Below are 6,567 nucleotides of genomic sequence, written 5' to 3' on the forward strand. Positions count from 1 at the left end.
AAATGGTGAGAGACCATCATGGTGTTTGTGGTGAACAGAGCTATTATATAGGTATTACTGGTTGAAAGGGAAAATCTAAGGACATGTATATTACTAGAAGGGAAGCTACAAAATGTAACATGGGATAGTATAACATAGTGAAACCTCACATGAAATATGAATATGGATATTTTTGCATATATGTCTGTTTTTACAAAATATAAACACAACCTAGAGAGATGGAAACAGAATAGCAGCTATGTTTGGCAATGGAAGCAGAGAGAGATTGGGAAAGGTGAGTTGTCTATTTAATTATTATTATTATTATTGGAATAATGAAAATGCTCTAATAATGATTGAAAGGGAGAATGCACAACTGTATGCTTATACCAAATACCTTTGGTTGTACACTTTGGATGGATTCATATATTAATAATATGTATCAATAAAATTGATTTGTTAAAAAAAAGTGCATATGAGACAAGAAAGTCCCACCCCAAATGTCTTCTGAAATCCCTGTGGGGTGGCTGAAGTCAAGCTCCTAAACAATTAAACCCTGGAACAGACACCATCAGTTTTCCTGCCTAACCCCAACTGAGTGCAATAAAGTCTAATTCCTATGAGGAAAAAATCCAAAAAATGAATTCTATGAATTATTCATATATGATCTAATACCAATCTTACTCAAGTTCTTCCAAAAAAAATTGAACAGGAAGAATTCCTAGCAAACTCATTCTATGAAACCATCATCCAATCCAAAACCAGATAAAGATAACATTAAAAAAGAAAATCACAGAACAGTATTTCTGATGAACATAGATGCAAAAATCCTCAACAAAATACTTGCAAACTGGATCCAAAGCATATTTCGAACAGGTGTAGCTCTTGGATTGAGCACCTACTTTTCATGTATGAGATCCTGGATTCAATCCTCAATATCTCCTTGAAAACACAACAACAACATTATACTAAGTGGAGACCAGACACAGAGTACTACATATTGTCAGATAGACCAATGAAGCTGAATTGAGAACTCAAAAACAGACCTTCACATCTACAAGCAACTAATTTTTCACAAGGCTGTAAAGCCCATCCAGCTGGGTCAGAACAGTCTATTCAAAAACAGTCCTGGGAAAACTGGATATCTGTATCCAAAAGAAAGAAAGAGGATACCTGTCTCACACTTTATACAAAAATTAACTCAAAGTGCATCAAGGACCTAAATATAAAAGCTACAACTATAAAACTCCCAGAAGAAAATTTAGGAAACATCTTCAAGATCTTGTCATAGATGGCAGTTACTTAAACCTACACCCACAGCATGAACAATGAATGAAAAATTAATAAATGGGACCTCCACAAAATAAATACTTTTCTTCTTCTAAAGACTGTCAAGAAAGTAAAATGGTAGCCTACTCAATGGGAGAAAAAATTTGGAAAGCACATATTCAGCAAGGGTTTGTATATACAAACTCAATGATAAAAAAGACAGGTAACCCAATTTAAACATGGGCACCAAACTTAAGTAGGCATTTCTCCAAAGAGGAAACACAAATGGCCAAAAAGCATGTGGAAAATGTTTAACATCGCTAGCTATTAGGGAAATGCAGATCAAAACTATTATGAGATATCATTTTACTCCTTATAGAATGGCCAATATATTAAGAAAAACAACACAGAAAATTGCAAGTGCTGGAGAGGATGTGAAGAAATAAGAATAAACCTTCACTGTTGGAGAATGGAATGGTGCAGCCTCGGTGGAAGACAGCTTTGCAATATCTCAATGAGCTGAATATAGAGCTGCCATATGATCTTGCAATCCTGTTGCTAGGAATATGTTCAGAAGGACTGATAGCAAGAACATGAACTGATATTTGTACACCAATGTTCACAGCAGCATTATTCACGCTTGCTAAAATATGGAACCATGCCAAGTGTTCATCAACAGATGAATGGATAAACAAAATGTGATATATGCATACAATGGAATACTATTCAGCTGTAAGAAGAAATGAAATCAGGATGTATATAACAATATGGATGAACCTTAAAGATATTATGTTCAGTAAAATAAGCCAGATACAAAAGGAAAGATATTGTATAGTTTCACTAGTATGAAGTAAATAAAACATGTAAACTCCTAGAGATAAACTCTACAGTATAGGTTACTAGAAGGTAAAATGTGGGTTGAGAAAGGGAGCTCATGCTTAATGTGTGTAGAATTTTCAGTAAATTCTATTATAAAATTGTGGAAATGAGTAGAGTTGATTGTGACACATTATAGTGGGTAGGATTAACACAACTGATTTATAAAATGTGATGGTGGTTGAAAAGGGTAGTCTGTGAACATAAATGTCAGTTGAAAGGAAGCTAATGAATAATCTAGGGACTGTATAACAGTGATTTCAGTGGTGGATGAAGATTGTGGTTAATAGTATATGTACATAAGAATGTTTTTCTTTCAGACAATGTTACGGCTATGGTGGCGCATACGGAAATTAAAACTAATGTAATTTATGGACAATAGTTAAGAGTAATATTGTAATATTTTTGCATCAATGGCAAAGCAGATATTATACCAAATCTAAGGGACAATATTAGGGGGTGTAAAAGGGTATGGGATTTTTCCTTTCAGAATAAAAATTACTTTCTAAAATTACCTGAGGTGATGACAGCATAACTCTGATGAAAACAAGAGCCACTGAGTGTATACTTCGAATGGATTGTACAAAGCATGGTATTGTAAAACACAATGAATCATGTGATGGTAGATAGGCTATTGTTAACAGAATATGAGAATGTTCTCACATGAACTATAACAAATATATAATACTAATGCAGGGTGTTTTTAATTGGGTGAGTTCGGGTAAAAATATACCAAATGTAAGATATGGGCTATGGTTTGTAATAATATTTTTATGATGCTCTTTCTTTTTATAAAAAATGCATATTTTTATTTATGTTTAAAAGGTACATAGATCACACAAAATAGTATATTAAAAATATGAGATTCCCATATGCCCCAATCCCCACACTCCCCACTTTTCCCACATCAACTACTTTTTTCCTTAGTATGGTACATTCCTTGCATTTGATGAATATGTTTTAGAGCACTGTTATACAGCATGGACTATAGTTTCCATTGTAGCTTACACTCTCTCTCATTCCATTTGGTGGGTTATGGTAGGATATATAATGCCCTGCAATTGATGATGTTCTTTCATAGTTTGTAACAAGTATTTCCAACAATGCAGAGTGTTGGTGGTGGGCTGATACATGAGAGCCCTCTATAATGATATGCATATTTGTTTTGTAAGTTTGTAACTTTTACTATACACTTATTGTCTATATATCTCCATATATAAATGATAAACTTCTCTCTGTCTCTATACATATATATTTTAAATTAACCATTTGCTTCCATATGCCTTTCTCCATACAATTGCCCTAACTCTCCCTTCCTGTGAAATTTCTGCCCTTCTCTTCCTTTTTTTTACATTCTGCCTCTCTGGAGTCATAGAAGCCAGAGGAGAGGGTTATTCTTATGTTAGAGTACAGTTTACCACCTCTTTCATCCCTCTGCACCACCACTACCACCACCACATACCTAATCTATCAAAAGACTCAGATGACATCATGGTGAGGGAGTACTGAATTTTCTCCTGTGCATAAACATTCTCCCCCTTCCACCACTCACCACACCAAGGACAAGAAGTAATATAAAGCACTGCCATTTTGAAAAAGGCAATTAGAGTAGAAGTTGGTAATTGAATGATGCATTAGAATTCTGGGACTCTCAGAATGAGATCATTAAAACAAGGAAAGTGACTCATTATCTGGGGAAGGAAATGATGTATAATTTTCTATGAAAAGTAAAGATTTGCCACTGTATTTTTTTAAAAAAACTTTATTATAAAACTAAACAGACCAAATAAAAACTGAAATATTGCAAAAAGATGAAGTCATCCCTTTTCTGTCCTACTGTTCCACTGTAACTACAGCTGATTTTATTTTGTCATTTTTTATATGCTGGTGTGTTATTTGCAGTCATAATCATATCCATTCTTATACTTCTTTATATCTTGCTTTTTCATTTAATACAATATTTTATCATGTTTTTCATAATATTCATTACTAATTTTGGGTATGCATATATTTATTTATTAACTATCCTTCTAAACTTCCTTGCAAATTATGACCCATGAATTAAACTGAAGAGAAGGAAACACTTCTAAACTCATTCTATGAGGTCAACAATACCCATGAATTAAACTGAAGAGAAGGAAACACTTCTAAACTCATTCTATGAGGTCAACAATACCCTTGTAGCAGTTCGATATTATTTATGAATTCCAGAAAGAAATATAGATTTTGTTTGTAAACTGGTCGGTTCCTCTGGCATGATAACCCTTTGATTGTATTTGATTTAGCTGAGAAGTCTGATTAAATTATGTTAAGATTAGGGCTCTGATGCTACTCAGCATTGAGTCCCAGCTCCCTTGTGTTGATAAAATAGACTCTCACATGGAAGCAAACCCATAGAAAAGCAAATTTGCAGGAAGAGACAGTACTCCATAGACAGATCCTAGGAAAAGAGATGAACCTGAAAGTCTACAGCTGACTTTGTGGAAAGCAAAGAGCAGTTGAGCCCAGAAAGAAATGAGCCCTGTGGAGAGTGATAAACCTTAAACCAGCCTACAGTTGAGATTGGAAGAAGGTGGAGCCATGGAGACTTAAGAGGAAGAAGGAAGGCAGAACCCTGGCAGACATCACCTGCCACCTTACTTCAACACATGGCAACAGAGTTTGGATGAGAAAGTGCCTCTTAAGGTACTTTTAGTTGGACTTTTTAAGGCCTAGTAACTATAAGTTTGTACCCCAAATAAATAGTCTTTATAAAAGCCAACAGAGCTTTGGTACAACAAGTGAGTCTTGAAAAGACCATTCCACTCTTCTAGCAATCCACCTGCTTCAGGTTGATGGGAAAAAAATAAGACTGGTGAATCCCATGAGCATGTGCCCATTTCTACACAGCATTTCCTGTGAAGTGGGTTCCTTTTTCTGAAACAATGATGAGTAGAACACCATGATAGTAGATAAGGGATTCTGTAAGGCCACATCTTTTGTAGTTTTGGAAGAAGCATTGCATCCAGGGAAGGCAAACCAGTACCTAGAGTATGTGTCTATAACAGAATAATTTTCTATTCCTTTCATGATGAATGTGGTACAATGTAATCAACATGCTACCAGGTAGCAGTCAGATCACCTCAGGGGAAAGTGCCATTTTGAAGACTGCATGTGGGTCTCTGTTGCTGGCAGATTGGGTGAGTAGATGTCTATGCTGCGTAGCCTCCATCCTTTCTGAAATTGACCACTGGGTAATGACAGAAGTACCTAGGGAAAGAGGTCTACTGATATTCATAGAATGGGCCATCTTATCAACTTGATTACTAATATTTTCTGTTGGTTTCACCCTCTCCTGAGCATTCACATGGAACAAAAATATCTTCATTTTTTTTAAGATTTATTTTTTAATTTATTTATCCATCTCACCTTGCAGCTTGCTTGCTGTCTGTTCTCTGTGTCCTTTCATTGCACATTCTTCTGTGTCTGCTTGTCTCCCTTTGCTGCATCATCTTGCTGCACCAGCTCTCCACAGGCATGGACCATCAGTTCTCTGCAGGCATGGGTCATCAGCTCTCCATGGGTGTGGGCCAGCTTGCCCTCATGAGGAGGCCCTGGGACATGAACCCAGAGCCCCCCACATGGCAGACAGGAGCTCAATCAATTGAGCCACAGCCACTTCCCATTTTCATGTATGTTTGCCAATCAGACAAGTCTATCCATAAATCTGTTCTGCATATTTCTATGTCACCAATTTTCCAACCATGTTTCTTCCAAGTCCTTGATTATGCAGACAAACCATTGGTAATAATCCTTGAATCAGTATACAAATATATCTCTGGCCATTTCTCCTTCCAAGCAAAATGAATAACAAGATGCACTGCTTATAGTTTTGCTTGTGGGAGGATTTACTCTCACCACTGTCCTTCACAGACATTCCAGAAAAGACATCTGGTACTACAGCTGCCTACTTTTAGGTGTAACCTATATTCCATAAAGAAGAGTCTATAAACCAGGCCTAAGTTTTCTCTTCCTCTGTCAACTAATTGTAAGGAATTCCTAAAAAGGCCATTCCTGTTGGCTGGGAAAGAGAAGGCAATGTAGCAGGTGTGGAAGCCATAGACATTTAGGCCACTTCTTCATGTAACTTTATTATAGTTTCAGGAGGATCTCGAGCCCTAATTCATATATTTTATGATGAAGTACTGCTGTATGTACAACTTTATTGCTTAATGAGTAACAACACCCACTTGCAGAGAGATGACTTATAACTCATGGTAACTTGGTGAGTCATGGCTTAGTCTACTAAGACCCAGTAGCAGGCAAAAAGCTGTTTCTCAAAAGGATGGTAGTTATACGCAGTGGATGACAAGGCTTTGCTCAAAATCCTAAGTGTTTGTATTTTGACTTTCCTCTCCTTTGGGGACAACCAAAGCTTCCAGGCACTATCTCTATTTGTCACTT

Source organism: Dasypus novemcinctus, chromosome 3 (assembly GCF_030445035.2).
Source record: "Dasypus novemcinctus isolate mDasNov1 chromosome 3, mDasNov1.1.hap2, whole genome shotgun sequence".
Lineage (NCBI taxonomy): Eukaryota > Metazoa > Chordata > Mammalia > Cingulata > Dasypodidae > Dasypus > Dasypus novemcinctus.